Consider the following 11,527-nt stretch of genomic DNA (forward strand, 5'->3'; position numbering starts at 1 on the left):
GTTCTGCTATGGCCCTGGGAATAAAGCTATTTTGTAAGCTGGAGGTGCGGGCTTTAAAGGCCCTATAACACCTCCCAGATGGGAGCAGGGAAAAGAGTGGGTATGAGGGGTGTGTTATGTCCTGCAAAATGCTGTTTACCCGGCAGAGACAGCGGGTCTTAAAGATGCTGTCTAGAGAGGGCAGGGGAAGTCCAATGATTCTCTCCGCAGATCTTATCACCCAACTGAGAGACTTCTTGTCCTTGTCTGTGCAGTTGGCATACCATGCAGTGATGCAGTATGTGATGACGCTCTCAATGGAGCATCTGTAAAAGTTTTTAAGCAGCTCGGCAGACAGGTTACATTTTTTTAGTGTCCTTAAAAAGTAGAGCCGCTTTTGCGCCTTTTTAACCATGGCTGTTGTATTGGCCTCCCATTTCAGGTCCTCTGTGATCAAGATCCCCAGGAACTTAAAACAGGAGACCTTCTCCACTTCTTCTCCATTGATGATGAGGGGGTGTGGTGGGGTTTTTTTTAGAGATCAGTGGTCATTGTTGACACACCACAGCACACAACATCAAAATGCATCGTTTGTATTTAACTCACAGGTGATATAGCAGGGGGCAGCTAATTCAGCGCCTGAGTACCTTGCTCAGGGTACCTCAGTGGTGCTTTGCTGGTCAGGGATTTGAAACAGCAGGGATTCCCTCACCATCAAGACACCACTGCCCACAAACCTTTTATTCCCTGAGCAGGAATCAAACCCAAGCCACAGTGAGAGCATTGAATCCTAACCCCAAGACCACCAAGAACGACAACAGGAAGAAGCATTCTATAAAACTAGAGTGAAACTCTGTCGGCGCCGCCTGCTTTGTGCTGCCTGCCTATAGAAATAAACTACTTAACATGTGAGAGTTTGGTGAAACAGGAAACATTTTCATGGCTTGGGGGCTCCTACTCTGTCAGACCTGCTTCTTGTTTATAGAGTGTCACTGTCGGCTTCCTTGTGATGGTCACGTGTCATGATTAAAAGTGCAACAGTGCGTCAGACAAGTACGTTTGACATAAAGGAAGGTCCTTCACCACAATTGAGCAGGAGGCCTGTTTTATAGCCATGAGACATGGAATGTGGTGACAAGCACTGACTTCAACTTCCTTTACATCAGCTAAGGAAGTGTGACCACACTGTGGGCTAACAATTTCAAATTACTGGTTTCCCTCATTTTACTAGCTCATTAGAAATGCATTTTCTTCTAATTGCAACACCTACTGCATGCATCTCCTTCTGTAATCAGATAAATCTAAATATGTTTCATAATCCTAAAATTAAGTAATTATGTGAATATGCACTACTTCCCCTAAAAATGTAAAGAAACCACACCCCCTTTGAAGCTATACCATACAGGGGTACAGTAGGGACATGGATCCCCTCGCAGGATTGGGGGGCCCAGCACTTTACAGGAGATCCTGAACAGGTAAAATGGGGGAAGGGGTTGAATTTCAGGTGATTTTTCAGTTGAACCCTCATAGCAAAGGTCTTAATAGCTAATTTCCCCAACAGCAAAGCAAATATATTCATAAAGTCAACTGACTTAAACCCTTAATTGGTGCAATCATACTCCTCAACCACTAAAACAAACTGAACTGTTGCCTTCATATGTTGGAAGATCCTCCTTCCAACTTGTGAAGTCGGGATTACGAGTATGTCATATTCCAGTGCTTTGTGGTCTCAGTGAAATGAAGAAAAATGACAGATGCAAATATTTTTCTGACTTATTTCTTGGGAAAATCCTATTTTCAATAAATAGTTCAAAGGTTGCCGGTCATCTCGACTTCGCAACTCGGGTATCAAAATTAATTCAGAATTTCCCAGTCAAAACTACGAGTGGAAAGGGTGTTTATCTGCAACTTGTATTTACCATAATTCCTATGACATGCGAGCCAGTTTAACTCTCACTTCGCATGGCTGGGATTAAGGGAATGTCCCTGGAATAACACATGCGCCTGCAGACGCGCACACACGCAGAAACGCGCACACACACATGCAGACACGCACACACGCAGAAATGCGCACACACACATGCAGACACGCACACACGCAGAAATGCGCACACACATGCAGACACACACACACACATGCAGACGAACACACACACAGAAATGCGCACACATACAATGTTTTCTAAATAAAATATGCAAGTGACACCCCAATAGAAAAAGAATTACTCAATCAGCAAGTTCTCTGAAATTGATTCATTTACTAATATCATACTTAGAACAAAGTTAAGCACAGTGTTTATTGTGACAACTTGCAACTTTAGGGGTCATACAATGCATCCCTCAGTCACTGATACACAATGGTATTAATTCATATCTTGTTATATAACTCCACTTGTGGCTTCTAAGCTGTTGAGTTAGGACCTGGTTTTGCAAGTTTCTCTTGGTCTTCATCACAGGTGTTTTGCACGTTGATGGGCTGGTCCAGCGGCCCACACTCTTGGAAGGTTTCTCCAGCTTTTACCTGCTTGTCCCATGTGCTGAGGTCATGCTGGCAAGTTTTTCCTAACTTGATGTCAGTATTCTTCTTCGAGAGGGAAGGTTTCCTGTTGGATAACCTTTGGTGTACGTCTCTGCTATTCAGCCTGCGTCGTATAGTTGAGTCATGAACGTAGACATCAGCTGCAGCAAGTGAGGCCTGCAGATCCTTGGATGTGGTCTTGGGGTTCTTTTGCACATCCTGGATGATCTTCCTTAGTGCTCTCTGGGATAACTTTGTCGGACGTCCACATCTAGGTAGAGTCTCTGTTGTCTTGAATTTTTTCCACTTGTAGACTATTTTTCTTACGGTGGACCGATGAATCCCGAAACGTTTGGCAATGGTTTTATAATCCTCTCCAGATTGGTGAGCATTTACAACACTCATCCTGACATCTTTGGAGGTCTCTTTTGACCGGGGCATGACCTTTACATATGAGAGGACCATCTAGAGTTTGTCAAGGGGATTGGCTCTTTAAATTGTTACTAAAACATTCAATTGCGTGGTTTTACTTATATGCCTGACTTAGATGCTGAATCATGTTTATTTTTTAGCCATTATATATTATACACAAAGTTACTGGGCATAATGTAGTATCTGTGTATTATTAAGCAAAGATTTAATAGGAAAACCTGAACACAGTGCATGTAATTTCTGAAATGCTGGACTGCAGCCACCTTGACAAAAATATAAGGTCAAGTTAGATCTTGTACATACAGTGAAATTGCTGGACCATATATCTGCTAATATGCGTTCAAAGACAGTGAGGTGCCAGATGGTTCATCACACAAGTAGCGTCCCCTAGCTGGACTGGAGGACGGGAGAACCCAACTTTGAAAGCCCTGTAGGGAACAAATAAGGAGTTAAATGTTAATATAAAACAAACACAATTTTCAATTGCTGCCTATGAAACGCCTCAAAAATATAAGTGGACACTCCTGAAAAACCACTAAACTATTCTAAAAGATTAAGTACGAATAACTAGTCAACTAATCTTAACACATTCATAACATCAGAAAAAAATGAACGAATAGGCTGTATAATACTATATATCAACCCTTAATGATAATGTAACCACATTAATGGTAATAATACAGCTACTTACAGCATTGTGCAAAAAAAAATTATGAAAACTAACACGGGTGGATAACAAGCTGCATGACGCACGTAAATACAATTTAGTCGCCTTTATTGTGTAGAAACAAAAGCAACAATACGTACATTTTGTATTCATCCCTATCCTGATACCGACTTAAAAAAACAACACTACCTAAATAGTTCATATTTATCTTTGACTAGCCCGTTATGCTTACCTTTTAAAATAAAACGCATACAGTGATGAGTGTAAAATAGCAGCGTTACACTTTAGCACATACAGAAACATAAACAGGTAAAGTTACGTTTAAATATTTAACAAAATATTTGTAGTAAATAGCATGAACAGTTATACTCCGCAGCATATACTCCCATGTGTTTCACGTTCTCACGTTGGCAGCCCACGTGTATGAGACCTATTACTGTTGGCCAGACGTTTTGCATTTAACCACCCGCCTTTGATTCTATTGGCTGTTGTGTGTGACAATCAGGGCACCCGGAAAATGCGATTCATGTTATTGCAACTGTATAACCTCGAAATTCTATTAATATTATACGGTGCACTTTAATACAAAAAAGTGGTCTCATGTTTCATAGGGCAGTTGGTTGACAATGAACTCGAAAAGTTATAATTTTAGTTCTTTAATACACACGGATTGATTTCTGTAGTGCTGTTTTTTTGCCTACTAAAATCGTTCTGCATAGATATTGAAACGGAGGGAAATATTCGACTTCTCTGCTTTATGCTTTCCGGTAGGTCATATTTTGTACATATGCATCAAATGAAACAATTATTTGCAGCATTTGCACTCGTTTGGTGAGATTTGTGTGGTACTATAAGTTACTCTATAATAAAACAACAACAGCAATACAATTGTTGAATAGGTCTTTATATAAATTTCTCTCTGTCTCTCTCTCCAGTTATATCTCTTTACCCCAATCAAGGGGAATCAAATACACAAGCACTTTGTAGGAGATATAAGGTGCAAACATAAAAAAAAGAAAAAAAAACTTTTTGTGTGAACATTATAAAACAGATTAATACATATTAATCAGTTTGAAACTTTACATTCCGACCTACATCAGTCAGAAAAAGCAGGCGATGAGCAGCCCAACCAGCAGCTCCATCTCTGATTGTACAGAATCCCTGGTCAGGGTAACTTCTGAAGTCATGACTAAACTAATTTCCCACTCTGCCTTCAGCTTCACCAGTTAGATTAAACTGATCATTGAGGAGGGAAATACAGTCAAGCCTCACTGTGAAACCATGAGACATACTGGGGTTAAATGTATTAACGTTGACTTAAGTAGCTGAATTTTGTTTATCCTCTAGAGGGCAGCCACACGTAGGAGATTCTTTAATAAAGGGATCTGATATTAAAGGGCAGCACTAGAAAGGAGAAACCCAGGTATGCCAGTGAGGAATGGATAAAGAGCAAACAGATCCACCATCTGACTGTAACATATAGTACTGAAACTTGATTTCAACACAGAAATATAATAGTGTCAGAGTCAGACGCATGATATGTGACATTTTATGATTGATGAACCTTGAAAACCTGAATATAACTGAGGACACGGGACCCCATTATGTATGAAACATCACAGTGGTTGCATCACTTCCTGTGTGATGTATAAAGTGACCCTTCCCTCTTTCCCATGACTGCTGTATGTGAACATAGAAAAGAAGCAAAGTAATGGAGAACCAATATGAAAGTGTCCGTCCCCACAGATCTGAGATCAGTGAGACACACATAAGGCTCCTCTGATGCTCCTGTTCATCCTCTGATGGGCCTCCAGGTGAGAATCACTTACTCTGGGATGATTGTATTTCTGCTTCCTGTTTGTAATGGGAAGATGACATGGTGGTGCAGTGGTTAGCATTGTTGCCTCTCACCTCTGGGACCAGCGTTTGAGTCTCCGCCACGGCTGTGTGTGGAGTCTGCATGTTCTCCCATGTCATCATGGGGTTCCTCCTGGGTGCTCAGGTTTTCTCCCACAGTCCAAAAACCTACCGAAGTTAACTGGGCCTGCCAAATTGGCCATCGGGTGTGTGTGTGTGTGTGCCCTGCAGTGGGTTCACACTAGTGTTGTAGTCAAGACCGCCTAAACCGAGACCAAGACATTGCCGAGACCGGAGGGTATCAAGACCAAGACACTGCCGAGACTTGAGGGTACCAAGTCCAAGACCAAGACCAAGACACACTAAGGCGAGACCAAGACCAAGACTGGTCGAGACCAAGACCAAGACCGAAAACAGACTAGGGCTAGAATCGACATCACATTACCCAGATCAACTGTAGAGAAAAAAGGCATTGCTGTAAAGTGTCATTACTCGTTAAATCAAATTCATGTTATCTTTTCAATTATATTGTCCGTATGTCCATATGTCTCTCATTTAAAATATCCCAGATTTGTCATAGTTACAAGGCCTGATGGAAAATAATATTCTCAGCAATTCCTATAACCATTTTATCAGACCTCGTCAAGGGAAAGAGATGGGATGTACCAGAAAGATGTTCATATTAAGTCTCTTATACCAGGGAGAGAGGCCTCGGGTAAGCTATGAATACAGCTATGTAATGATCCTTTGCTTTGAATTGAAGAGAATGAGCCTCCAGATTGACTTGCACCTCCAAGACCGTGCTTTCTAATCAATGTAAAATACCTTATTTATTTGAATTATAACTATGCTATAGACTTCGCGGACATTTTCGGACATTTTTTTGCCGATGTATGATACAATGTGTATGATGTTTGTGGACTGTGAAGCACTGGCAGTGTCCGTGGAGAAAATGTATAAAATGTAACGTTTTTGAAATGGATGCATCTGACTGGTTGCATTTGAATTGAGGCGCGTAATAAATAATGATACTGTTCTGTGAGGATGTGCAGTTTTCTCTTTTTTTCCCCATCCCATCGAGACCGCTATGTCCGAGACCAAGACAAGACCGAGACCAAATAGAGTCGAGACCAAGACAAGACCGAGACCAAATAGAGTCGAGACCAAGACAAGACCGAGACCACAAAAAATTGGTCTCGAGACCGGTCTCGAGACCAAGACCGGTCTCGAGAACTACAACACTAGTTCACACTCCATCCAGGGTTGTTCCCTTCCTTATGTCTGTCGCTTCTGGGATTGGCTCTGGACCCCCTGCGACCCTGAATAGGACATGTGGTTACAGAAGATGGATGGATGGATGTTTGATAAACAGCAGACATCCTAGGAAAATGTATACATGCAGTATAATTTGACAGCACGTAGTTCTGCCCTTAACTGTGTATGAGCCTCTGATGGACGGGCATCTCCTATGGATTAATGTCAGGTAAGAGGTTATACTCAGAGTAAAGACGTCTGGGCTGACTGACTGATTTTAGAATTGACTTTTCTGTGTCCACCATGTGGCAGCAGTGCACAGAAATGTTCTAATTCTATCATTACAACTGTGGGATGAGATCAGAATAGATGAGATTCAACTTCATTCTTATTGCACAAAGTACAATAACTCAGACAATAGAATTCAGCTTGACATCTAAAAATAAAAAATAGTGCAAAACTGCAAGAAACAGCTGTAGAGTATATACATGTGTGATAATTATGAAGTGGGGGGGGGGGGGGGGAGCTGGGCACCCATGATGTACTGGCCAGTTTTCACCATCTACTGCAGGGCCTTCCAGTTGGGTACAGAACAGCTGTTATACCACACTGTGATACAGCTGGTCAGGATGCTCTTGGTGGTACACCAACACCGATATAAGCTGGCCAGGATCTGAGGTAACAATTAAATTGGTAATTCTTTCTATAAGTCAGCAAATGTTGTGTGGGCATGGCCCTTGACATGTACAATCAAGGGTAAGTAGGTCACAGACTTGTAAAGTAAACTTAACATCAAAATATGTTGCTTATATCCATTTCATTTTATTGCTCAGGAGATCTAGTGGTAAGTGATGGAGTGACTTTCTTTAAAACAATCATGTCCAACTTCAGTATGAGAATCATTTACTTTAGGACAGTTGTTTTTTTCACCTCCTGTTTGCAATGACGAGGCGGCACGGTGGCACACAGTGACCTCTGACCCTGAGTCTCCGCCATGGCTCCATGTGTGTGCAGGTTGCATGTCCCCCCTGTGGTTTCCCCCCACACTCCAAAATCATGCCAATTAATCAGGCTAATTGGAGTTACCAAATTGCCCATAAGTGTGCATGTGTCAGTGAATGGTGTGAGTGCTCTGCAACAAGTTGGTACCCCATCCAACCCACGCGCCACCTCGGCCCCTCTGATGCGAAGGGGGCTGTGTCTGCTGTCTCCTGAAGTCCACAGTGAGCTCCTCAGTCTTCCTGGGGCTGAGGGCTTTGGTGACAGTTTCTTTATTGTCCATAAGCTTAACATAGAAGTGGTGAAGCTGGTTGGCGTTGCTGGTGGAGGGAGCAGATGGCTTGAACGCCCGGCCACATGCATCATGGCTCAGAGTGTCGGTGGAGTTTTAATCAGTCTCCCGTTTATAGCTGTGCTTTGCTGGTTCGATGCCCCTCTCCAGGTCAGCCCTGGATGTGCTGTAGGTCGCATCTGAAAGCTGCATCTCGGGCTTTCAGCAGAAGATTTACCTTAATGTTCATCCAGGGCTCCTGATTTGGAAATATTCTTACTTTGCAGGTGGTGACAGTATGAACACAGCTGTTATTATAATCTAGAGGATGTGTTTAGATCAGTGTCTGTATGGGACTTAAAACTAATATATTTTGTCCAATCTGTGTGGTCAGACTGGTGCTGCAGAAAGTAATCAGCTGGACAGACTTTAGCGATCCTCACTGCTGGTTTCTCATGCTTGATGATGGTTGGATACTTGGGCAGTAAAACAGCCAGAGGGTCAGACTGTCCCATGCAGGGGAGGGTAATGGCTTGCTAAGTGTCTGCAATATTACCACAGACATGATACAAGGTATTCTCTCCTCTGATGGAGACGTCCTGGTTCAGTTCTAAGGCTGAATCGAATAAATTCCCCCGCTGTGATAAAGGCTCCATTCCTGTGTGCATTTTCCTGTCTGCTAATAGCCACATGAAGTACTTTCATGGCTAGCCTAGCATTAGCATCTGGAGGTATGTACACTGCAAGCGCAACAGCAGTTGTAAACTCCGTTAGCAGGTAAAACACTTGTTCGTAAGATATTTCAGATCAACGGAACAGAACAGTTTTGTCTTTCTTCTTCTTTCTCTCCTTCTTTCTCCCAATGTTGACATCACCAGTCTCCTAATCGCACCACCGGCGTTGGGTCGTCCAGTGTCCTGAGGATGGGTCTCCGCTGGCCGCTTTCCTGCCTACTGATCTCTCCTGCTCTGGGCTGGACCAGCCGGCAGAACCTGCTTCTTCTAATGCATGACACCAGATCAGTGTTCTCTCCTACTCATACAGACTAAAGGGGAAAAAAAGACAAACAAACTCTATCCTAGACAGGGGTAGCAGTTCGGTGTGGTCTGCCATGGGGGGGCGCTGTCCTGGGGGCTCCACTGCCTCTTCCTCTGCTCCGCTCACGGTGCACGGCGGCCCAACCTGCGTCGACCAAACAACAACCTTCCCCCCATCAATCTTCCTTTTGCTCCCACCTCTCCTCTCTTCCATCTCTACCACCTGATGTGTTGCTTTTATCTTCCCCAACACACAGAAAGACGCAAACACACACATGCTCACACACAACACATGCCCACCATTAAGGGGGAAGTACAGTATGCAGCCTCAATAGTCTACACATGTTCACCACATCACAATGCCTAATAATTGTATTATTCATATTATTTAGTTGATTTTATTATTCTTCTATTTTTCCTTTCTTCTGTTCTGTCTTTCCTTCTGTATTTCCCTGAAAAAAAGAGCTTATAAGACACATATCCATACATCAAGACAGGGCCTGTGGTTATTTGTCTGGTGTTGCCGTGTAATCATTTGCTAATTCATTTGATATGTGACTTGACCTTAATTTATACAAAATAACTATAAGTATGTGAGGTGTTTGCATTGTATTTTATTTTAATAATTGTCGTATTATTGTTAATAGTGCTAATATCTTTTCTTCTTTTTTGTTTTCTTTCCCCCAGAGTTTCCATGCTATCTGATATTTGTTCTATTCCTTATATTGTTGTATATCCTTATATGTTTGATATAATGGCAAACCAAACCCTAATTCTTGCTGTCACCCTACTACACATTACCTATAATAAAAACCCTAACCACATCCCTAATGCCAGCTGTATGCCAAACTCTAATACAACCAAAAAACTGTCAGCCCAAACTGTCACGTCTTTCCCGTCATGTCTGCCACACCCCCTCGTTCTCCTCGCCAGCGTGGCTGTAACAAACCCTGCCTATATCAGTCAATCTTCTCCTCGTTCCTTCCCCCATGTTAATCACCTCCCGCTGTCTCCTGTTAACTTCTCGTTTCCTTTGCATTTAAGTGCCTCTTAGGCTTGTAGTCCCTAGTTCTGTCATTGTTACCTGTTCGCGCTGCTATTCTCATCCAGCCTGCTCAACAAAGTCCCCTGTGAGGGAACCACGGCTGCAATCCTACAAGCGTAACGGAATGACCGAATTCTGCAAATGACCCTGCAGCTGTCCAGGAGATCATTTAGGGATTTCCCTATGGGCGTGTTCTCTCGTCCTGACTTCAAGACCTCTCACCAAGCCTATTGCTCCAGTTCCCCACTTCTCTCTAGATGACCTGCAGTCGGAGGAGCCCGAGTCTTTTATTTCGAGGGAAGATTCGTTAGTCTCTGAGTCTGACTGGCTCTGGCTCCAGATGACAGGAGAGGATGACAGCCTGTTGGACGCTTCAGACCACGAGTTCAGCAAAGTGGCTCGATGCGGCTCAGCTCGCGGCCTCCTAGTCTGAACTCGCGAGCTAGGAAGCCAAGAGCTGAGCCGCTAAAGCTCATTTTATTATCATATCTTATTTGTCATTTTAATTGCATTTAATGGATGTTCTTTGTATTAGATATTTCCATAAATTTCATTTTGTTGCTTCATTAGTTTCTTTTTTTCTTTGAATTTGATTTGTGTTTTTACTATCATTCTTCATATTAGGTCTTGACAGTCAGTGAGAATATGCATTGTGCCTAATATGACCCCTAGACTAATCTCAAAACTAACCCTAAACTTAATGCCAAACCAAACCCTAAATCTAGCTGTCACCCTACTATATACCACCTATAATAGTAACCCTAACCACATCCCTAATGCCAGGTGAATCCTATAGACTTTTAGCATAATACCACTATTGTCAGCCCAAACACTAGAGTACAAAATAAGGACTCTTAACAGCAATCACGAAACAAGCATTTTATACGTCACCACACTGTTTGGGGGTTGCCAAATTTTACATCCTCTGAGTTGCACTGCCCCAGGTAAAAACATATTTATATTATTGCTTTTATTTTTTATCATCTTATTTTATTCTCTTATCTTATTTTAATTAATTTTATATCATCATTCTTCTTATTAGGTCTTTCCATTTTGATTAATAAAAGTATGGGAGGAACCCACCGAAATATAGGGACAGCAAGTCCATGTACACAATGTTGGGGTCGGTTAGGACCCCGTGATAGTGCAGCTGCAAAGTAAAATCGCCAATTACTAAGACGCGGCAGTGGAGCTCCAGACATTCACCATCTCCACCTGAAATTTTCTAAAACTAAGCGGAACATCTGGTACACAATCAGCTGAAATTCCCCAATGCTACAACTTTGTCTGTCTTCATTGGCTCCGTATAGGTGCTTGCAACATGATTTTAATGAAACGGCACCTACCGGCATTCGATCCCTCTATGGTCAGCATGCCAACCTCACCTGCTGATCCTAATGTCTTCTGTTTGAGACCAATGTCCCGGTCCGGTCATGGATATATTCCACAGTGCAGCTCACATACTTTT

At 42.5% G+C, this 11,527-nt stretch overlaps 1 long non-coding RNA gene across 1 annotated transcript; it reads right to left on the bottom strand.

The window, feature by feature from the left end:
• Positions 1–2,217: 2,217 nt before the first annotated feature.
• On the bottom strand, positions 2,218–4,002 carry LOC111850887 (uncharacterized). The gene is made up of 2 exons (XR_002839897.2): positions 3,829–4,002; positions 2,218–3,357 (listed from the first exon to the last, which is right to left on the bottom strand). It is a non-coding gene; the product is annotated as an uncharacterized lncRNA (long non-coding RNA).
• Between the last annotated feature and the right edge of the window lie 7,525 nt (positions 4,003–11,527).

The sequence above is a fragment of the Paramormyrops kingsleyae genome, chromosome 4, assembly GCF_048594095.1.
Source record: "Paramormyrops kingsleyae isolate MSU_618 chromosome 4, PKINGS_0.4, whole genome shotgun sequence".
NCBI classification, from domain to species: Eukaryota; Metazoa; Chordata; class Actinopteri; order Osteoglossiformes; family Mormyridae; genus Paramormyrops; species Paramormyrops kingsleyae.